At 39.8% G+C, this 24,678-nt stretch overlaps 1 protein-coding gene across 7 annotated transcripts in view; it reads right to left on the reverse strand.

The window, feature by feature from the left end:
- Nucleotides 1–24,678, reverse strand: part of LOC131044943 (uncharacterized) — a 148,547-nt gene that overhangs the window by 118,794 nt on the left and 5,075 nt on the right. Inside the window, exon 2 of one of the 7 annotated variants that reach the window (XM_057978432.2) lies at nucleotides 10,968–11,020. The exons of the other annotated variants lie outside the window; for them this stretch is intronic. The gene's annotated coding sequence lies outside the window, so the exon portion shown is untranslated. The remainder of the gene's footprint in view (nucleotides 1–10,967; nucleotides 11,021–24,678) is intronic. 7 annotated transcript variants of the gene reach the window in all.

The following is a 24,678-nucleotide window of genomic DNA, read 5'->3' on the forward strand; positions in this document are numbered from 1 at the left end:
TAAGGAGATTGAAGAAAGGCACCAGCAAATACAAAGGTATGTTACCTCTTAAATGCTTTAGATGTGGGAAGATTGGTCATATTGCTACTAGGTGTCCGAAAAAGAATTCAAGACAAAAATCTAGAGAAAATAAAGGAAAGTTTAATAAGAGAGCCTATTATGTCAAAGATGATGCTGGAATTTCAGATGATGAATCTAATTATGAAGATGGTGATTGTTTGTTTTTGGTAGAAAGAGATATACCTTAGATTGATATTCCTAGGACTGTTGCTACTGCTTTACATGCTAGAAGAGATAGAAATGAATGTTGATTGATAGTGGATGTTCAAATCATATGACTATTGACAAAAGTAAGTTTGTGAAACTTGATAAATATGATGGTGGTTTTGTTAGGTTCGGAGATGATCAGACAACAATTGTGGGAATTGGTTCTATTTCTTTTGATGGAAAACATAATACTGACAATATTTACTATGTGAAGGGTTTGCATCATAATCTATTGTGTATTCGACAGATGTGCGAAAATGGATACAATTTTGTCTTTCATGATGATGGTTGTGAGATCCGAAAAGGATCTGGAATTGTTATTGCAGCAGGGAAAAGAATTGGCAGAAACATGTATTTGCTAGGAGCTGCAAAGCATTGTTTGTTGTCTCAGATCAATGATAGTTGGCTTTGGCACCAGAGGATGTGTCATATCAATTTTGACAACTTAGTGATGATTAGTGTATCAAGTGCAGTGAGAGATTTACCTAAGATTGATATTCCTAGGACTGTTGCTACTGCTTTACATGCTAGAAGAGATAGAAATGAATGTTGATTGATAGTGGATGTTCAAATCATATGACTGTTGACAAAAGTAAGTTTGTGAAACTTGATAAATATAATGGTGGTTTTGTTAGGTTCGGAGATGATCAGACAACAATTGTGGGAATTGGTTCTATTTCTTTTGATGGAAAACATAATACTGACAATATTTACTATGTGAAGGGTTTGCATCATAATCTATTGTGTGTTGGACAAACGTGTGAAAATGGATACAATTTTGTCTTTCATGATGATGGTTGTGAGATCCGAAAAGGATCTGGAATTGTTATTGCAGCAGGGAAAAGAACTGGCGAAAACATGTATTTGCTAGGAGCTACAAAGAATTGTTTGTTGTCTCAGATCAATGATAGTTGGCTTTGGCACCAGAGGATGTGTCATATCAGTTTTGACAACTTAGTGACGATTAGTTCATCAAGTGTAGTGAGAGATTTACCTAAGACTGATATTCCTAGGACTGTTGCTACTGCTTTACATGCTAGAAGAGATAGAAATGAATGTTGATTGATAGTGGATGTTCAAATCATATGACTGTTGACAAAAGTAAGTTTGTGAAACTTGATAAATATGATGATGGTTTTGTTAGGTTCGGAGATGATCAGACAACAATTGTGGGAATTGGTTCTATTTCTTTTGATGGAAAACATAATATTGGCAATATTTACTATGTGAAGGGTTTGTATCATAATCTATTGTGTGTTGGACAGATGTGCAAAAATGGATACAATTTTGTCTTTCATAATGATGGTTGTGAGATCCGAAAAGGATCCGGAATTGTTATTGCAGCAGGGAAAAGAACTGGCGGAAACATGTATTTGCTAGCAGCTACAAAGCATTGTTTGTTGTCTCAGATCAATGATAGTTGGCTTTGGCACCAGAGGATGTGTCATATCAATTTTGACAGCTTAGTGACGATTAGTTCATCAAGTGCAGTGAGAGATTTACCTAACATTGATATTCCTAAGACTGTTGCTACTACTTTACATGCTAGAAGAGATAGAAATGAATGCTGATTGATAATGGATGTTCAAATCATATGACTGTTGACAAAAGTAAGTTTGTGAAACTTGATAAATATGACAGTGGTTTTGTTAGGTTCAAAGATGATCAGACAACAATTGTGGGAATTGGTTCTATTTCTTTACATGGAAAACATAATACTGACAATATTTACTATGTGAAGGGTTTGCATCATAATCTATTGTGTTGTGGACAGATGTGCAAAAATGGATACAATTTTGTCTTTCATGATGATGGTTGTGAGATCCGAAAAGGATCCGGAATTGTTATTACAGCAGGGAAAAGAACTGGCGGAAACATGTATTTGCTAGGAGCTACAAAGCATTGTTTGTTGTCTCAAATCAATGATAGTTGGCTTTGGCACCAAAGGATGTGGCATATCGATTTTGACAACTTAGTGACGATTAGTTCATCAAGTGCAGTGAGAGATTTACCTAAGATTGATATTCCTAGGACTGTTGCTACTGCTTTACATGCTAGAAGAGATAGAAATGAATGTTGATTGATAGTGGATGTTCAAATCATATGACTGTTGACAAAAGTAAGTTTGTGAAACTTGATAAATATGATGGTGGTTTTGTTAGATTCGGAGATGATCAGACAACAATTGTGGGAATTGGTTCTATTTCTTTTGATGGAAAACATAATACTGACAATATTTACTATGTGAAGGGTTTGCATCATAATCTATTGTGTGTTGGAGAGAAGTGCGAAAATGTATACAATTTTGTCTTTCATGGTGATGGTTGTGAAATCCGAAAAATGGATTCAACCATGATAAGAGACACATTCAACCATAATTCCGGATCCTTTTCGGATCTTAATAACAATAATCCATACCTTCATTGGGGGGATTTTTGTATTATGTAATATTTGTTGATGACTACTCTAGGAAAACTTGGATCTACTTTCTGAAATGTAAAGAATTAGAAGAGATCCTTAATAGGTTTAAAGAATTTAAATCACTAACAGAGAACTACTCAAGAAACAAAATTAAAACCCTAAGAACTGATAATGGGGGGGAATACACATCAAAATTATTTAAAGAGTTTTGTAAAAATTCAAGGATTAAGAGGGAGTTAACAATACCTTATAACCCTCAACAAAATGGGGTAGCTGAGAGGAAAAATAGGACAATCGTTGAAGCTGCCAAAGCTATGATTCTTAATCAGAATCTAAATGTCAATCTTTGGGCAGAAGCAACTAGCACTGCTGTATATATTCAAAACAGATGTCCTCACTCCCATCTTGAAGATAAGACCCCTGAGGAAGTCTTTACTAAATCAAAACCTGATATTAGCCACCTTAGGATATTTGGATGCCCTGTCTATATTCATGCTCCTAGGGAGAAAAGATTAAAATTAGAGCCTTCTGGAAAAAGGGGAATCCTTGTAGGATATAGTGAAACCTCCAAAGCCTACAGGATCTATATACCTGGTCAAAAGAATATTGAACTAAGTAGGGATGTGATCTCTGAAGAAGACTTAGCCTTCAAAAGAGCCCAAAGCTCTCTAGACTCTGAAATCTATATCCCTACCCCTAGCATAGATAAAGATCCTACTCCTAAGCTTCAGAGGGAGAATCCTGAGGAAACTATAAGTGAAACTCAAAGTCCACCTAGAGAAAACCTCAAAAAAAGACCACTATGGGCCACCAAGACTGTAGCAGAAGCTCAGAAGTTTGTTGCTCCTTCAAGGACCTTTAGGTAAAGCAAAAGGCCTAATAAATTCACTAGCTGTGTTGCCCTTATGAATGATCTCTCTAAAGCCGAACCAAACAATGTATCAGAGGCACTTGAACATCAAGTATGGAAGGATGCCATGTCTGAAGAGTATCAGTCCATTATGAAAAATGATGTTTGGGAGATTGTTCCTAGGCCAGCTAAGAAATTTTTTGTTTCATCTAAATGGCTTTTTAAGATCAAACATGCTGCAGACGGTAGTATTGAAAAACACAAGGCTAGATTTGTAGCTAGAAGTTTCTCACAAAGGGAAGGAATAGATTATGAAGAAACTTTTGCACCTGTTGCTAGATATACATCAGTATGAGTTGTATTAGCCATTGCAGCAGCAAAGGGGTGGAAGGTACACCAGATGGATGTTAAGACAGCATTTCTAAATGGTGAGATCTCAGAAGAAGTCTACCTAGAGCAACCCGAAGGGTTTGAAATTCATGATGCAGAGTCTCATGTGTGTAGACTCAAGAAAGCTCTCTATGAGCTTAAACAGGCTCCCAGGGCCTGGTATGAAAGAATTGACACCTATCTCTCAGGACTAGGCTTCTCTAAGAATGATGCAGACCCTAATCTCTACTACAAAAGAAATAAAGGTGATATGCTAACGTTGATTTTATATGTTGATGACTTATTAATCACAGGAAATGATCGCCTTATAGATCAATGCAAGAAAGATCTATCCAAATAATTTGATATGAAGGACTTGGGATTCCTTCATTACTTCCTAGGATTGGAAGTATGGCAGAATTCTGACAACATTATACTAAACCAAGGAAAGTATACCTTGGATATTTTGAAGAGATTCGGAATGCTAAACTGTAGGCCCATGACCTCTCCTATGGAAACCAATTTACACAAACTTAAAGAAGCAACAGCAGAGTCACAACCCACTGACTCTACTCAATACAGACAGATGATTGGGTCCCTGATGTACCTGGTGAATACAAGGCCAGATATTTGTTATGCAATTAATGCCTTAAGTCAGTTTATATGTGAACCTAAGGAGATACACCTGGTTGCAGTAAAACACATCATGAGATACCTACAAGGTACCCTAAACCTTGGTCTCAAATATGAGAAAGTTGATATAGAACTACATGGATTTACAAATTCAGATTGGGCAGGAAGTGTAACTAATAGAAAAAGCACTTCAGGGTGTTGCTTCAGTCTAGGTTCAACCATGATTTCTTGGATCAGCAGGAAGCAGTCCTCTGTAGCTCAAAGCTCCATCGAGGCAGAATAAATTGCAGCTTCTATGGCTGCCCGAGAGGCAGTATGGCTTAGGAAGTTGCTTGTGGGGTTGTTTGGAGAACCTATGAAACCCACTATTATACATTGTGACAATCAGAGCTGCATAAAACTTTCAGCTAATCCAGTGTTCCATGACAGAACCAAGCATATTGTGATTCCATACCACTATGTGCGAGATATGGTAGACAGAAATGTGATTCAATTAGAATATGTTTGTACAGGAGATCAAATGGCAGATATTCTGACCAAACCTCTTTCCAAAGTGAAGGTTGATCACTTCATAAAAGGTTTAGGTATGTGTTGTGACGTTTTCACACATCGCCCCATTGCAAATGGGGACCCCTTTTTTTTGCTTTCTAGGGTTTGTTTTTTAGGTCTTTTAGGGTTTTGTCTGTTAGCCTTTAACTTTCGAGTGTCGCCAAGAGGATCACCTGGATAGCAGGTTCTGCTTGAGTTAGGTCAAGTTGGTGAGTGATGAAGTTTGAAAGTCCTGATCCTAAAATTTGGCTAAGTCTGGAACGACCTGATCCTGAAATTTGACTAAGTCTGGAAAACTGAAAAATCCTCCAAAAACTAGATTTTGCAATATAGCTCCTGGAGGTCTGAAACCACTCTCAAACATCCTGAAAGTATATATGGAATATAACTTAAAGTATAAGTCACTTATACTTAAATGTTATATTCCATAAAATTATCCTGACGGAGAGTCTAAAAATGTCAAATTTCACTCCTGACCCTTCCAGAGGGTCCAAAGCGAATTTCGCTCCTGACCCTTCTAGAGGGTCCAGGGCGAAAATCAACCTAGGATTCATTTCTTGCCTTATTTGACCAAATTTGAATTTGCAAGGCATTTTGAAGGGAAAAGTGGACATGTTTGGACTTTGGAATTGTTTGAAAACCTTGAAAAATGATGGATTTTAGCTTGGAAGAGGAATTTTGCTCCTGACCCTTCCAGAGGGTCCAGAGCGAAATTCATCATAAGCTTCATTTGCCACCTTGTTTGAGCTTGAAACCTTGTTCCTAACTTGGAAAATGATCTAACCTTGCGCTATGAAATGATTTGAAACTTGAAAATTGAGCAGTTTAGCCTGGGATGAAGATTTCACTCCTAACCCTTCTAGAGGGTCCAGAGCGAAAATCTTATTTGAGCTTATTTGTCACTAATTTTGGCTAACTTTTTATGTGCAGGGTCTCTTGGAATGAAGATTGAACATCATTCAAAGATTTGGAAGCATGCAAAAAGATGAATTCTGGACAAGGAAGGCAATTTCGCTCCTGACCCTTCCAAGGGGTCCTGAGCGAAATTTTGAATATCTCTTATCTTGCAATAAAAAAGTCAAGTTTTGGACATAGATGAAACAAGGACAACTCCTTTTTGCCTCCTGAGGAAGTTTCAACTTGAAAAAATGAATGATTTTGGTCAAAATAGTGAAAATCGCTCCTGACCCTTCCAGAGGGTCCAGGGCGAAATTTCTTCAATCACCTGTTTCCTTGCAAAATCAAGTCAAGCTTGGGTTTGGATGAGGGAAGAATAGTGTCTTCTTTCTTGGAGAGGTGAAATCAACTTGAAATAATGATGGAACAAGCATGAATTGAGAAATTAGCTCCTGACCCTTCCAGAGGGTCCAGGGCGAAAATCCTAAAACCTATCTTTTCCTCCAAAGTTTGAGCAAGGCCAAGCTTGGACATGGGTGTAAAATGACATTTGAATTGCCTTGAAGTTCGGTTGGATTGCTAAGGATGCAAGTTTTTATGCCAAGAGGAAAATTCACTCCTGACCCTTCCAGAGGGTCCAGGGCGAAAATTTGAAGAACCTCTATTTTACCTTGAAGAAACAAGCCAAACTTGGGTGGAATGAATAAAGAAGACCATCGCCTAGCGTTGAGTAAAGGATTCAAGGCAAAATGATGGAGTAAACCTAGGCAAGGAAAATCGCTCCTGACCCTTCCAGAGGGTCCAAGGCGAAATTCCCTAAAAAGCAATTTTTTCCTTCAAGTTCTGATGAGCTAACCCAGTGATGGAAGGAAATGGACCCTGGAGATTGCCTTGGAGGAGTTTAATGATTAAGCTAAGGTGAATTTTGGCCTAGAATGAGAAAATCGCTCCTGGCCCTTCCAGAGGGTCCAGGACGAAATTTATATTTTCACCTAATTACTCATGGGAAATGATAAAAAATTGAAATGTGAGACCTTGATTAGGCCAAAACCAACATAAGCTCGCCTTCCGAGAGATTTTGGAGTGAAGGGAATGAGGTATTCAAGTCTTAAATTGAAAAATCACTCCTAACCCTTCCAGAGGGTCCAGGGCGAAATCTTGAAGAAACTTCACTAAGCCTCAAACAAACCTTGATATTCCCAAATTTCGCCAAATTTGCCAAATTCAAGACATTTGGGAGGTTGAATTAAATTCGCATAAATTAAGGCATTGGCAATTTAATAAATTAATTTTTAGGCCTTGAAATAAATAAAAAATTCCCCTTGGAAGCCTTGTAATTAATTTTAAAATTTAAGAAATCAAGGTGAGCGCTCAAACTTATTATTTTGTCTTTTTAAGTAGGTCGGCCATCCTTTGAAAAGGATTTTGTTTTATTTTATTGCTAGTTTGCTAGGTCGGCCTCAACAAGAATTAGGGTGAGCGCCCTATATAAGGGAGGTGTATTGTGGACAAATTCAAATCATTCATTCATTATTCACATGCGAATTTGGGGAGCAGATTAGAAGAGCGAATCCTAGCTGAGTTGGAGGCGAATTTCTTGATAAGTTGGAGGATAATTTCCAGAATTTGCTAAGTGTTTGGAGGCTAGTGGAAAGCGAAGTTCTTTTGGAGGCTAATGGAGGCATAATTCATCCAAAGGAAGACCACAATTCAACCCTTGTCCAGCGAAATCCGGTCTTCTTTCATCATTTTCCAAGGTTTTATAGTTAAGCTTTCAAAGGAGAAGGTATGAAGAATCATTTTGAAGTTCTTATTCAAGATTTATTTTGATTTCATTGCCATTAATTTGAAAAATTAGAATTCTGGATTTATCATGTCATTTCCAAATTAATATCTTAAATCATTCTCTTGGAAGATCCTAAATTCTATGCTTTAAGGTTTGATGCTCAAAGACTAACTTTAATCTTTTGTGTAGGCATCAAAATGGCAACCCCGGAGTCGGAAGATCAACTACTTGGCAGACCCTCATCAAAGAAGATCAAGTCAGGACAAGGACGACCTCCTCTAGTCTAGCATTGACAAGGACGGCCTTCTTCGGTCAAGCATCATCAGGAATAACCTCTTCCAATCCAGCATTCCAAGGCGAGGTACATCAAACATCCTACACATCAAAGACAAAAGAAGTCAGAGCAAGAATTCGTTGAAGAAGCAGATAGTTTCAGATGAATTAATTAAAGCTAGCTTCTCAGCATCATCGAATTGGATATCTACCAAGTTGCAAGTGTTAGACAAGGTGGCATCCTAGTCATCACTCCTCCAGTCAGGTTGGTCCACCTCAGCATGTCCAGATTCAATGTACCTGACTCATTAAAGGTGGCACAAACTTTGATGTACCTACCCCAACTATCCATTGGTCGAATATTCCAGAGAAGACATGTGTCCAATTAATACAATTATTTCATTGGTCAGAATTGAGTTTGTTGTAACAAACCCTAATTAGGGTTTTCATTGTAGAATCTTGGCCATTGATCTCAAATTGATCTTAGCCATTGAATTGTATTAAGGGCACTATATAAGCCCCGGCTCTTCATTTGTAAAGGCGAATAGAAAGTAGTTAGTGGAATAGTGGGAAAATAGTTAGTGAATAGGAGTCAACAATAGTTAGTCAGTAGTTAGAAGGTGAATAGTTAGCTAATAGTGGATAGTCAGTTGATAGAATAGCACTTAGAATAGAATAGAGAGAGAAGGCAAAGATTGTTGCCAAGATGTTGTAAAAGACTTGTAAAACTTCATTGAAGAAATGGTGAAATCTATGGGTCGATTCAACAATTTGCATGGTCTCTATACTTCTCAGTTTTGATTTCATGTTATTAGATGAGTGGAAGAAATGTGTTTGATTGATGGTGAAATTCGTATATCCATACTACTAGCAGTTTGTTGATTGCAGACTTGCCTTGTGTAGTCAACTGGAATCATTCAGCTTAAAGCTTAACTTCAATTGTCGCTTCTTCATTGATATGCATCAGCCTGATGGTGTCTATGCCTGTAGTGATGATCTGAACATCATAAAGCTGTCCTCCGAAGATCGCACTAACCTTGTGGAGATGGTCCTGGGATGTCAAAACAAGACTTAATTAGAATTTCATCAAAGATCATTCATTGCTCCTACATTCTTAGTGTCAGAATTAGATCCTTTCCTCGACCTTGTCCGTTTTCCTTTTTTTTCAAATCTAGTCTAGTGAAATCCTGTGTTCCAATAATATTTAAAGCAAATCAGACGTTTAGGTCGTCAAGTGTAAGTCCCCTTGTGATTCCAGCAAAATCACATCATACCACAGAGAGCTTATCCACACGTAGAGATCCTACATACAAAGAACCTTGAAGTCATCCCGATTGATCCTTTTCGCGACATCTTCAGCATTCGAAGACTTTATTCAAGAGAAGATAAGGTACCTTTGGGTATTTTATTCTGTGTTTGGTCGTGTACAGAATACACATCAACAGTATGATAGAAAGGTAATTTGCTTTGTAATCTATATTTACATATCAATAAGATGTTTAATGTGTAAACTTATTTGTCATGATAGGACATTTTGGATTTTATCCCCTGGGTTCATATCTAAGATGTGACGATCTCTCAAGATAATGAACACTTGTATGTAGACATAATAAGGTGACGATCTTATAATGTCCAAACCAGTTATCATGTTGGATCTCTGGTGTGTTATGGATGAGCCATGATTGTGTTGTGGTAAAACATTTGTATAAGATGTTAGTGCACCTACCACAACTTGGATAAAGATGAGAATTGAATGTTTTCTCATATGATTATCCTTAAGTATTGCGTGCTTGGACAATACTGATATCACATGCTTAGGTGATATCCTGTCATCACAAGATTGACGTGATAGACATTTTGTATCACGTGTTTAGGTGATACTTCATATCATGTGATTAGGCGATATGATTTCCTAGAAAGTTAGATTGTGTAAAGAATGCTAACCATCACTTGAATTGTGATGCTTGATATACTGTTCTCATTTATTTTACCTAGCTAAGAGGGAGTGTTAATGCATGGTAGCTTCGGTAAGATATAAATGATTGAATGAGAGATAAATGAAGTCTCTCATTCAATCATTCATCCTATCGATAAAACTATCAAGAAAACTTCAAGCTATTTCATTTGATAATCATTCCATCATTTGTATATATCAAATCTACTTAGTCGATCAATATCGATAATCATATTATAGCATGGCATATTGGTTTGCATTATAACTGGGATCATCGATGATTATCGGGTTAACCATGTATCCTGATTTATATCGGATATCTCCTCAGCAATAAACAAATAATGATTATCGAATTGTTATCAGGTGGCAAAGTATGCATCGCTTGATATATATAACCATTAGTTAGTGATCCGTATCGGTTAACTTAGACACCGATTGACATCGGTTAATATGCCACACAAACCCCGATTGGCATACCACGTGAATACCGATTGGCATGAACACTAAGTTACGTAGACCCCGATTAGTATTAGGCTGGTGATTAATATAAACACCGATTGATAGTATATATCAAAGGGTGCGATCAAGTAGTGGCTTGATCGGTCATGTCCATAAGACATGACCGGTCAAGGCACTGCTTGATCCTCACCCCTTGCATATATATACCAATCGATATTTGTGAAGAGGATATTGAAATCTATAAATACTCATCTCACCTGCCATACAAAAGAAGATAGTCAGATTTATAATAGAAATAGATAATACATAGATATAGAGAATACAAATTAGAATACATCTTGCATATTGAATTGAAAATTGAACATCATTTACATTTTTTAGCAAATTTTTTTACAAAAACATGCATATATATTTGTGATTTATTCTACTAAGTATTGCACACCTCTTTTTGTACAAAACTAAGGATTTTTGTGTAAAATTCACATGGTTTTTTGTGCTAGAAATCATACCAGGTCTTCTTGCAAAAATCGTGTTGTTTTTTTGCAAATCGCAACAGCATATCCTACACAAAGCACGTGATTTTTTTTTATAAAGACGCATCCTTATTTTTGATAAAGTCATGCCTGTTATCAGCAAAAATCGCCTCATTCTTTTGCATTAGAAAGTCAAGCAACAAGGTTTTCTAGGCAGCCAATGGGTTTTGCAAGTTAATTTCCTAATTTTTTCAAAAAAAACGAAGTTTTTTTGGTGCAATTTCCAGATTTGCATTGCCTCCTTGGGTTTATGGTGACTTTTTTATTGTTTTTTGATGAATTTTGTATAAAATCATCGTGTTTCAGCGCCTAAGGTTTTAACCCTTGTTTTTTCAGTTTGTTGCATATTTTCTGACAACAGTCATGGTTTTAGCCGACCTTTACATAATCTTTTTGCATATTTTTGATACTTTTTGATAAAATCATGGGCCTTGTTTGCTGCCTAGGGTTTTGAAAATTTTGCCCTATAAATTTCTGGTTTTCTTTCAAGGCAGCTAAGGTTTCTTTATTTTCCATGATTTTGAATTTGTAGGAGGGATGGCTTCACTACCCAACATCATGTTGGAAGGCAGCCAATGCTTCACTAGCAAAATCTACAACACATGCTCACAATTTTCAGGTAGAAATGCCTTGACAAGATCGTCCTTGGTATTGACACTCAGCCTATGCTTGCAATAAAGACCAAGACAAGTTTGATGAGAATGGTTGAGAAGTCACCATACTGATCAAGTTATCATTTATACATGAAATGCTTCTGGAGGTTCATACAAGAAAATCCCCTATGGCAATTTTTAAGCACCTGCAAGATTTGCACAAGACATCAAATAAAGGCAAGGTCTTCTTCCTTAAAAATATGTTTTTCTCAATCATGATCAGTGAGAAGATGTCTTTGCAAGATCATTTGATGAAGATCAAAGACATTCACAATCAAGTGGAAGCCCTAGGTCACAAAATGGACGAAAAGATATGGTAGTCATAACGTTGAAATTCTTACCACGGACATATGAACATTTCATTGAAGCATTCAAAATCACATCTACAACTATTGACCTAAAGTTCGAAGATTTGTGCAACAAGCTCTTGTAGCAAGACAGATGGAAGAAGCAGTTGGTAGCAACAGTGATACACTAGGTATGGAATAGGCCCTTGCAGCCAAGGACAAAGGCAAAGGCAAGTGGCCTAAAAAGAAAGGTTAAGGAAATAATGAAGATACTTTGAAAAGTCTAAAAAATATCATCTCACTATTATGGTAAACTTGGTCATATGAAGAAGCATTGCAGAAAGAGGTTAGCTAAAGGTCCTCCACCAAGGCTCAAGTCGCAAAGCATTCTAAACTAAAGGAGTTAGGCTTCTATGCTTTCATGGCCAAGCGACCAGCATATCAATCAAAATCTTTTGTGTGGTACATCAATTTTAGAGCATCTCAACAATTCACCAACATAAAATATTGGTTCACAAGGTAGACGACTTGCTCAAATTTAGTGATCTTCGAAGGTGGTGAGCACAAAGTTGTTGGCAAAGGGAATGTGCAAATCACTTCTCGTGGGAAAAACATTTCTCAATGTGTACTATGTGTCAAGAATGGCGCCCAATTTGTTCTCAATGAGTCAAATTAGTGTCATTGTCCCGATTTGGATGTCATTTAGCAAACACAAATGCTATATTATTGACCAAGAATCCAAGACAACCATTGTTGTTGGAATTGAATATCATGGTTGTTATCAGCTTTTGATACTAGAGAGGTTTAGGAGCATGCATTGCCAACCAAAAGTGCATCAAATGTCAATACGCTATGGCATCAATGGTATGGGCACCTCAACTTAACCTAGCTCTCTCAATTAGCTCAAGAGAATTTGGCAGACAAATTACCTAACACACAATAGCAGATACAAGGTATTTGCAGAGCTTTCCAAGCAGGAAAGCAACACAACTCCATTTTCGAATCGACAAGCTTGGAGAGCCTTGAGAGTCCTACAGCTAGTTCATGCAGATTGTTGATGTGTTATTTATGCACCTTGAACACAGAATAAAATACCAAGGTATTCTATCCTCTCTTGAACAAAGAAACTTTGAATGCTAAACAAAGTGATCAATCAAAGCAACTCCAAGGCTTATAATGTGAACTATGTGACCTAAATGTTGCAAATAGACTCAATGATATGATGTGATTTTGCTGGAATCACAAGGCGACTTACGTTTTGCTTGCTGGAGTCACAAGGCGACTTACATTTTGCTTGAACTCTACTTGAACATGAGATCTTACTTAACTGCTTTAGAAAATAAAAGGCAAAAGAGAAAGGGTATAGGAATCCTATGCTAATCCTAAGATCAATGCTAACAATGGATGATGTATGGATGAATACATTCCTTAAACCAATTTTTGCTTTGCCATGCTGGGAAAACCTCTACAAAACTAGTGCAATCTTCTTAGGATAATAAAAGGTTTTCATCATATCACGAACATTCATTCAAATACCCAAATATGGCACAACTTGAACATATCTACACAATCAAACTTAGCACAATTTGACGTTCAGGCTAACTATGCACTGCAATTAGCAATCGTCTAACCACAAATAGTATGAACCAAGGAATTATCAACATTCACACATTACTCCATCATAATCAATGAACTTCATCCAATTTCAAGATATAACAAGAAACCATGCAATATGTAGAAAAAACACCATTATTCACCATAACTTCAATGAAAATTATGTTTATTTACATGTGTTGGCAACAATTTATGCCTTCTCCTACTCTACTCTACTCTTAACTACTCATTATTAACCCTGACAAATGAGAAGTTTGAGCCTTGTATAGGAGACTCATTACATTTCAACAGCTCAGATTGATTCTCAAATCAATAGCCGAGATGTTACAATAAACTCCATTCTATCCAGTGAGACAATTACAATGAATAGGAAACATGTCAATATTTGATATTTTAACCAATGAGAAAATAGGTTAGATATGTAAAATAATATCTAATGAACTGCCATGTGTCACTTTCTCTACCTTTGGATGAGTTAGGTACATTGCATCCAGACATCTTGACTTGGAATCCTCTAATTGGTGGAATGATGATTGGATACCACCTCAGCTTACTCATCGTGGATCATCGCAGGTGTATGTAAAATAATATCTGACGAACTGCCATGTGTCACTTGCTCTACCTTTGGATTAGTCAGGTACATTGCATCCGGACATCTTGACTTGGAATCCTCAGATTGGTGGAATGATGATTGGATACCACCTCAGCTTACTCCTCGTGGATCATCACAGGTGTATGTCGTTGAGCAATATCTCTTGATACTCAACATCTCCAAGCCCGATGTTGTGATGATGGAGGCATATTCCCAAATCATATCATCTTAAATGATCAAGCAAATTTTCTAACTTTGTTTCTCTTCTGAAACTATTTGCTTCCTTGATCACATTCCACTTTTCCATCTTCTTGCTTAGAAATTTCATCCTTGGGATATCCTGGACTTGTATTTGCATTGATGTAGATCTTGACTTAATTGTTGTATTGGCATTGGTTCTTGGTTTTCCGAAGAAAATTCAAGAATGTGAAAAAATTTCTTCATCACCATTGTGCGATCTTAATCTTTCACTTATGTTGTAATGCGATCCTTGAATTCATATTTCTCTTGAACATGTCTCCCCTTTGTATTACAATGATGATGATGTGAGGAGTACATGTTGTTTACCCTCTCGGGTGAATAACTTAAAGTACACAGATAAAGCACGTAATGCAAAATAATAATGCCATAGATATCAGGTCAAATATAAGAGATGTTATTCCATTCATAATCGTTCTCCCGTCACAAGTTAAATTCGGAAGTATATAAAGATACCGAGGGGGTGCGAGCGCCAACCGTCGCACCGCAACTGCCACCCCTCGGTTGCCAACTAACCAACACAATTACAACTTAATTAACTAGTTTTATTTCTGTGTACAATATTGCCGCCAACATCATCCCCCCCAAAAGAAAAGAAGTCGTCTCCGGACGACTTAATACAAAATAGAGATGACATTAAACAGAACTGCTGACACCAGTCGAGCCCAGAACTTATACACCTGCTGTGTCCTCACCTGAAAACCCTTTTCTGCTACCATCCGATGCTCAAGTGCGGATTTCACCATTATTGCTTCTTTTGACATCAAAGTCCTCCTGTGCCTAAACCAAACTTGTTTGCAAAACACGCGTTTCAGTCTCAGCCTCCACCAACTACCACTCAAATGATACTGTCTCCCTAGCCAATTTGTCCTCGATAGCCACCCATGCTGCCCTCTCGGCATCCAACTCCTGGGTACGCTGAGCTACATCTCACACTAGTACTGCCTCCAACCTAGTGGTCAGCTCCTCCCGAGCCCTCTCTGCATCCAACAAGGCAACCTCACGTCCAACCGAGACCTACTCCAAGTTCCTCAAAGCGTACCATTCCTGCCTGGAGGTGGCCACAACCCGCTGGCACAAAGGCTAGGAGACGCCTCAAATCCTCCATCACACTCCCCAAAGGCTAATAACTGAACTGAATAACTCCCTGGTGTCATACAACTGCGCGGACCTGCAATGCCTTCCCTCAAACTCTGTTTGTTCCCAACCTCCAAATCCGTCTCCCTCTACGGCTTATGGCTTCCCCGCCAATGCTTAGCTGCAGGCTTCTTTCTCACAGTATGGACAACCACAACATTTCCCGTGACATCTCTAATGCCCTTCACCCAACTCCAACAAGTGTACTGTAGCTCAAAAATAAACTGGGGTCTGGGGGCAATGCCCCCAGCGGGGTCGAGGGGCAGCACATCATTTCAGTGATATTTTAAGATGCAAAAACCCTTCTTCTCCACTCTAAATTTGCAGTGTCCTGGCTCCAGACTCCATCAAATGATTTTAAATCTGGTTATCATTTTTTTTTGTTTTTTTTTTTGTGTCGTTTTCCACTATAATGTCCCCGATGGCACCCCGGCCCTACAACCTCTCCCCATACAGTCAACAACAGCACTGACACCTCCAATCGTATGGCCACCTTCCCGTGCGGTCAACACCCCTCCACCGTACGGTTGTGTTTGTTTGTGCGGTGCTGCGTTTATGGTTGTGTTGCTGTGCGCGTCTCTCCTTTTTTTCTCTTCGTCCGTTTTTTGTTTGGCGTGGGCTGCGTGTCTTTCTTCTTGCGAGGTTTTTATTTCTTCTCTTTTGCGTGTGCGGACTTATGCGGGGCTTTTATGTGTGCGGGTGTCCGTTGCACGGTGGCATTCACTGCCAGTGGCAACCACCGCACAGTGGGCCCACCGTCAGTGTCGCCACCGTCAGTGGTTCCACCTTCGGTGGTCCACCGTACGATGGTCCACCGCACGGTGGGTCCACCGTCGGTGTTACCACCGTTGGTGGTCCCACTACCGGTGTAGTCACCGTACGGTGGCCCCACGTTCTTTCTTTTTTTTTCTTTTTTTTTTTTGTTTAATTTAGTTGTCTAGAGAGTCTTCGGCTCGAGTCCCCTGTCTCTGGGATCGCCCTTCATCCTTCTCGGTTTTCCTCGCCCAAGAGTCTCCCGCGTTGGTCCCGTGTCTCTCAAGTTGCCTGCCCGGCCTCTCGAGTCCCCTTCCATCCTATCGGGTCCCCCTCCGGACTCTCAGGTGTCCTTCTGGCCTCTCGGGTCCCCTGCGCGCTTCTTGTGGTAGGGTTTCAATTTGGACCCGTTGGTGGCAAGTCTATTTTCGATGGCCATCCAAAGACCTGGAACCACAAATTCTACAGGGACCACGATCTCCTTCCCGTACATAAGAAGAAGAAGAAGACTAATAAAAATTTTGAAGGCTGCAGCCTTCAGCACTGGATTCCAGTCATCTCCGACAAGGATGATCTTGGGGTCACTCATCCCCCCGAGGTTTGTCTCCTTTAAATTAGCTTCTTGGTATTTAATGGGCTCCCCCTTCGGGAATTGGTGTGTCGGTGTCTCGTTCACCAAGGCCCTCCCTTCCTTGTACTCGCCATATTCTGGGGGAAATACATCTGGTTCTTCCTCCATGCTCAATACATTGCACGAGGGTGTAAATAATTCATAATCTCCCATTTACCAATGGAAGAGGCCATTCAAGGATTCCCCGTCGTCCCCTGAGCATGCCTCCAGTTCTAACACCCCTTTGTCACTAGGCTCCATGCGGCGTCCGTCTCTGCCCTCCCCCAACTGGTCTCCCTCAAATTCCGAGTCGGAGGAGGATGCCAACTCCTCACTCACCATCTGTGTACGGAGATCGATCACGTACTTCCTCCCCACCTTTTCCAAGGAAAGAGTATTCCGTTTCCAGTTATGGTTTGCTTTTGCTGCAATGAGCCACCCACGCCCGAGAATGGCGTCATACCCTTTCTGCTTCAAGGGAATTACTACAAAATCCAATACGAATGGCTGCGTGCCAATCATCACTTGCTGGCCCATGAGGGTACCAAGGGGTTTAATCCCATGTTGATCTGCCCCTAGTAGGTTGAACGTGGGGGGTCACAACGTAGGATTTCCCAATTTTTTCCATGTGGCTTTTGGGAGTACATTTACTCCTGACCCTTCGTCCACAATAGTGTCTGTCAAGGTAGTCCCCAGTATGCCCATTTCTACCACCGTTGGTTGGCGTCCGCTGTTGACTACCAACAACATGGGATCGACCGTGGGGCTTAGGACCTCCCTTAACGCAGGGTCAGCTGTGGGGCTCACGACCTCCCTCATTTTCACCTGTGAGGGTACGGAGTTTAAGATAGCCGTTTTTAGCTACGGCATGGTCTCCAAGAGGTCTTGTATTCTCACGGGTACCTCCATCTGCAGTATTTGCCCAATGATGTTATTTGCCGCTTCCATACGAGATGATGTACTCGCCACCTCGTTGTCCCGTCGTTCAGCCGTCATCTCACATTCAATATTGGTCTTTGCCTCCCGTAATCTCTCCTCCGTACGAGGGTCGGGATAAGTGGCTTTTTTCGTCTGGGCATGGGTGATCGCCAGTACTTCTTTCTCACCAGTCTTCTCAGCCTTCTCAATGTTGAGGAGATTAACCCCTGCCTGTGGGCAATTTGCGTCCTCATGGTCGCCTGGCCCACACCATCGGCAGAGGTGCTGAGGGGTGGCTTCCTTCGTGCAATCACGGGCAAAGTGCCCCCACTGATTACAGGCCCTACATTGGATAATTGGTCGGTCCTTGGCGTCATACTGGATACAGCTTCCGTTATTGTTATTGTTGCTATTCCTTCCGCCGCCGCGTTTGTTGTCCCGGTAACCTCCAGATGATGTCATTGTGTTGGTTTGCTGGGCCGTACCCGCTGGTGCGGATGTTGTGGCCTGCTCCGTGAACAACACTTGGCTCATTGCCGTACTTCGGGTTTTCATGTTGTATGGGCACTCCTTGGTGGAGTGTCCCATCACTTGGCAAATCTCGCAGAATGCCTTCTTCGGGCAAGTACCCTTTGTGTGCCCCTCCTCTTTGCACTCAGTGCACCATATGTCCCCTTCGGTCCAACCGGTGCTTCTCATTGTTTTGAATTCCCTCCTCATTCGCTCCATGTCTTTCTGGAGCGCTTGCACCCGTTTGCTAGCCTCGCTGTCGCTGCTGCTTTCTTGTGACAAGTCATCCTCCTCGAACGAGCTATCCTTCTTCTTCTTTTTCTTCGATGTCTTGGTCTTGATCTCGAGATCCATCGCTCTATTGTATGTGTCTTCGTATGATGTAGGTGGAACAATTTTCATCTTCTTTCGGAGGGAATGCTTTAGTCCCTCCACGAACCATCGCTTTTTCAACCCATCTGCTGGTTGACTCTCCATTTTTCCCAATAGTTCCTTCAGCCGCCGACTATAGGCTCAAACAGTCTCGTTCTTGTTCTGCTTCGTTCCATAGATCTCGGCGACTATTTCGTTGTCATCTCTCAGGAGGCGGAACTCTATCCCAAACTCCTTCTTCAAGTCGGGCCATGTGCCGACTTTGGCCTTGTCCATATTTGAGTACCAGTCTATGGCCACTCCTCTCAAGGTTGCTAGGAATTGTGTTACCCATTCGTCTTGGTCGGTAACACCATTCGCTGACCATATGGTTTCGCACGTTCGACAATGGCGGACGGGATCTTCCTTCCCGTTGCCATTGAACTTCGGCAGTTTCTGTTTACTCCCCATCGATGGGAGTCGTCTTCCTGGAGGTGGTTGTGGCTGTGTCTGGGCCCCTGCGCCGCTCCCTCCGGTGTCGGTGGTGTGTCCTGAGTGGGTGACTGGAGGTACGGTGTTTTGCCTACCGAGTGTGGCACCTACCGTATGGTTATCCTCCCCTTCGTTGTCACCCGCGCCAACTCCTAGCTCCCTTTGGTGATCCTCACTTTGTGGTGTAAGGGATAAGTTTCTGAACCGGTCCCGGGTCTCTTCGACTAGATCTCTCCTTAACCTTGTTTCCTCCAGAAACTCTTCGTGGCTCCGCACCCTACGGTGTTCTAGCGACACGTAGAAATTTCCGTCGGCTTCTGCACCCTCCGTGACACGTCCTTGGTTCCCCTCGAGCCACCCTTCGGCAAGTCGTCCTTCGGCAAGTTGCCTCAGCCTCCGTCTACGTTCTTCTTGCTGCTCCAGAATCAAGGCCCTCTGCGCGGCCTCCCACTCGTCCGTTTCTGCTTTTTTATTTCTATCTTTATTTAATACATTGGGCATAAATCACTTCCGTACATAGCAAGCGCATGCCATGTACACAAAAAAAAAAAAAAATTATTATTTTTCCTTTCGGCCACAATTTATCTCAACATTGTGCCGAGATTATTACAAGGTTCAATTTCCCCTTCGCCTCTTGCCATCAGGCTCTCCATCCCACAACGATTGTTCTGTTTGCACGTCATCAATCTCACCGACGGGTAGGCCCATCGTGTCCGTGCGCCATCGGCGTTTTCCGTTCCCGAGTACGTCTAGGCATCGGCGCCAAATGTTTACCCTCTCGGGTGAATAACTTAAAGTACACAGATAAAGCACGTAATGCAGAATAATAATGCCATAGATATCAGGTCAAATATAAGAGATGTTATTCCATTCATAATCATTCTCCCGTCACAAGTTACATTCGGAAGTATATAAAGATACCGAGGGGGTGCGAGTGCCAACCGTAGCACCGCAACTGCCACCCCTCGGTTGCCAACTAACCAACACAATTACAACTTAATTAACTAGTTTTATTTCTGTGTACAATATTGCCACCAACACATGTTCACCTCATCTTTGCTTTAGAAGCTCAAGTGTTCCTCTTGCTCATCTTGTGAAGTTCCCTCCAATCTACTTAGAATGTTAATCCCTCGAGCTCGATCATTTCCTTTGAATGATGAAGTCTTTTCACGTTGCACACGCTTCATCCCTCATCATCATTCCATGAGTTTCCTTTGTCCCGATTCCTTCTTGGGGTAGAGCAGGTATGACACCTATACTTGCACAAAGTATGTCATGAGGTTGATCTTATGAGCGCATCAAAGGGGGGTGCTTAAACAATGTATATAGGATGCATCAAAGATAGGTGCATGCACAAACAAGCTTATCATATTAGAGGCAAGTGCTTGCACCAAAAAACCCTAGACGGCTTTCAAGAATGCCCTTGTTCTTGATTTTACATTGTTGAATCATCCCATTGCATATGTAAATATTGTTTTTGCATAGCCTTTCTCCAAGTTGCATCTTTGGAATTGTGATGTTGTCCCTAATAAAATGAAGTGCACCTCGCTATGTTGATCTGATTGTAACCTTGCGCTTGCTAGTGAAGTCTTCCCCTTGCAGTCCTTTGAATATTTGAACACTTGATGTTGTTGTCAACCTGGTGAATTCCGTATGTCCTTCACACATCAACAAATTCCTTCCATCCATCCTTCTTCATGCAAATAGAACCAAGTTGGAGATGACCCAATATCATCTTAAGGTTTTTTGTTCTACTATATAAATTTAAATTCCAAATGCAAATAGAACCAAGTTGGAGTCAAAAGTTGATGCTTATAGGGTATAGTGAAAATCATAAAGCTTGCAGGCTAATTAATGTTGACATTGACCACTTGACATTCAATAGGAATGTTGTGATCGATGAAGAAGTTGGACCTTTTCAACACTCTTCAGAGATCAAGAGTACTAAATATTAGCCTCTAAAGGCTAAAGATTTAGGGATCCAACATCCATTAGCTCCACCTAAAGGGGGGGACTCTCATAATTTTGCACATGAATCTCATTCTAAGCATGCGGAATCTCCCAAGCAAGTACGAATTCCAACATATCTTCTTGAAGTAAACCTGGATCAACATCCAAATGACATAGAACCAAGCAGCCCAAGTCATGATGGTGATGCTGATTTGGCCAAAGAAGTTTCCCAAAAGAGACCAAAATGGTGGGAAAAACTAGTTGGTGATGTCTGGGATGATGAAATAATCGAGCATAGATTATCCAAAAGCAAGAGCAAGTGGAACACAATTAACTTTGCTGTTATGGATAACATTCAAGAAATTTATGAGCCACAAGTGTTTGAGGAAGAAAAAGGTAAACTTGAATGGGAAAAGGCCATGAAAACTGAATATCAGAATCTTATGAAAAATAAGACTTGGATTCTTTCAAATCTTCCACTAGGGAAGAAACCCATTGGCTGCAAATGGATGTACAAAGTTGATAGTACACTTAACAATTACAAAGCATGGTTGGTCACAAAAAAATCCTCATGAAGAGAAGGTATTGACTATGAGGAGACCTTTTCTCCTACAACCAACATGAGCACCATCCATTTAGTATTAGCCATGGCAACACAGTTTGGTTGAAAATTCCATCAAATGGACATAAAAAGTGTCCACCTCAATGGTGACTTAGAGGAAGAAGTGTACATGACTCAACCTCAAGGTTTTCAAGTTGCAAGAAAGGAGCATCAGATATGCAAACTAAGGAAAGCTATATATGGCCTAGAGCAGGCACCCAAGGCATTGTACATTAAGATTGACAAGTATTTGGTTCAAAAGGATTCCAAAGATGTCCTTTGGATCCAAATTTGTACGTTAAAAGCGTTGACAAAGAGATCATTCTGCTAGTCATTTACGTAGATAATATCATCATTACAAGTAGTGAGACACATTTGACTGAACAAATCAAATGTAATTTGAGAAAGGCTTTTGACATGAAAGACGTAAGCTTCCTACATTATTGCATAGATGTAGAAGTTCAGCAAACAAGTGGTGGTATTTTTATTTCTCAATCTAAATATGGCGGAAGTTTGCTTGACAAGTTTAGAATGAAAAATTGAAAAATCTTGTCTACACCTTTGGAAAATGGTTAAAGCTTTCAAACAAAACAAACTCAAAGACAAGAAATGAATTAGCATTCAAGCAATTAATGGGCAGCCTTATCTATCTTACAACCACTAGACCTAAATTTAGCTATGTTGTGAGTTACATTTCTCATTTCATGATTGCACTGAAAGACAAAATTGGGTTGCAGTGAAGTGAGTGTTAAGATATGTGAAAGGAAAATTTGACTTCGCCATTCTATACAACAGAAGCAAAGATTATAGGCTGGTTGGGTTCACAAATTCAGATTGGGCAGGTTCTATTGATGACAAAAAATACTTTTTCGATATGAATTCAACCATGGGTGAAGTCGCATGGACTAGCAAGAAGTAGTAGGCAATAGTTCTTTCCTTGACAAGAGCAGAATATCGAGGAGTAGTCAAAGCAACATGTGAAGGTGGTATAGCTTCGAAGGATTCTTTCAAACATAAAAATGTCTCAAGCAAGGCCTTCACCCTTGTTTTGTGACAATCAAGGGGTGCTAAAACTTGCCAAGAATCCACTCTTCCATAAGCATACCAAACATGTGGAACTTCATTGTCATTTCATCAGGAAACTTGTAGAAGATGGATTGGTAATGTTGCAATATGTCCAACTGAGACATTCTTACCAAGTCCTTGAGTCCTGACAAATTTGTAAAAATTTTATATAGACTTGGTGTAGTTAGTAGATTGACCATTAAGGAGGTTATTAAAGTAATATTGCAATATATAGTTTATTATGATCAATTAAGTTGTTAGGATAGGCAAGGAATATTCTTTATTCTTTAAGTATATTCTTTATTCTTTAAGTAATCATTCTTATCCTTTGCTTTATTAGTTGTCAATCTTATCCTTTATAGATAGATCTTTTGTATCACTTATTCAAGGAGACTTTTGCTCCTTTGTTGATATTGAATGTCTTGGTAATTATTATGTCTTTTATTTTTCATATTAATTATATTTTCTAAAAATCATTAAGTTAATTTATTATTGCCAGAATAGGGTTTCATTTCAGCTCCATGGTTTAGGGTGTCTCACTTTCCACAAATTAGAAAATTGAATTACCTAGAATTTGACTGCAATAATTGCTCCACATTTTCTATTATTGCCTTAATAAAAAAAATCTCAGAGTTTCCTCAAAAACTAAAAGGGGCCATTAAATGAAACCAATAATCAAGATGATGAATGAGCGCACTTGACTTTCATTAGTTGCGACCTTTTCACTACATTCTATGGATGGGTGTCCTTTACGTGGACCATCCCATGGAGCCATTATTATGACTCCAACTTTGCTTCTATGAGTTGTTTCAAGAGGATGTTGGAGGCCATTTATTCAAACGGGTTTGACTCCAGCCCTCCATTCTGGTTGTGCTGGTCTCAAGCCTCTTGTGAACTTACAGACTGAGGACACGATCATGATGTGTGTTCTAAGGTTGTAAGGCTTGGTTGGATCCGGGGCCCCAAGGATGGCATTTCGGTGCTTAGATATCGGAATAAATTTGTGGTTTGTTTGTGTTTTGTGAGCTTATTCACATGGTTGGGAGGATTTGATGGTCTACACGGTATTCAGATCAAAACTAGATTCAATATTTCTCATATCATCATGATGGATGGCCCTTTAGTGATTTGTTTCCTTTGTGAGCACATATTTAGACGTTGAAACATTTGGAGCTTGCACTCAGAGTTGATTGATTGGAATGCACAACTTACAAATGTTGTTGACATGAAACTTCAGCATTAGGGTAGATTCTCTATGCATCATTCCCACCTCTTTTAAAGGTTGTTCATAATAAGGATGAGACTACCTCACAATGGTTCTTTAATAGAAATCAATGGGTGACTAAATCTCTCATAGTAGATTGGGATTGGCCTTTTGTTCCTTGATGGAAAATCAATATGTGTATGCAATATTACTTTCTTTTGCAGAAATCATTGGCAATGCTTGACTCCATATTAGTGAATGCAAATGATTAGTTTTCCAGATTGCGTAAGCTGCTTGAGCAGTCTGTTAGATTAGTTTTCCAGATTGCGTAAGCTGCTTGAGCAGTCTGTTAGAAATATTGTCATTGACGTCAAAGGAGAATTGATGTCATTGCTGGTCCAGGAAGGTTGTCATTGATGTCAAAGGTTGTAATGGTATGAAGGTCGTAATGGCCGAAATCCATTAATCGGTTCAAGAGCAGATTGCTTTATGGTTAAGGACAAGGACAAATTCCATTCATGCTGGCCAACTTCTTTTGATGGTTATGAAAGACGGATAAAATAAATATTTTACTTATTCTTGGCCGACCACCTTTTCAAAATATACATATATATGAGATTGTCCAAGAATGAAATAATAAATATTGAAGGAAGCAAATACATTTTAAAGAAGAGCAGTGATTATATTAGAAG

Source organism: Cryptomeria japonica, chromosome 1, assembly GCF_030272615.1.
Source record: "Cryptomeria japonica chromosome 1, Sugi_1.0, whole genome shotgun sequence".
In the NCBI taxonomy this organism is placed as follows: Eukaryota; Viridiplantae; Streptophyta; class Pinopsida; order Cupressales; family Cupressaceae; genus Cryptomeria; species Cryptomeria japonica.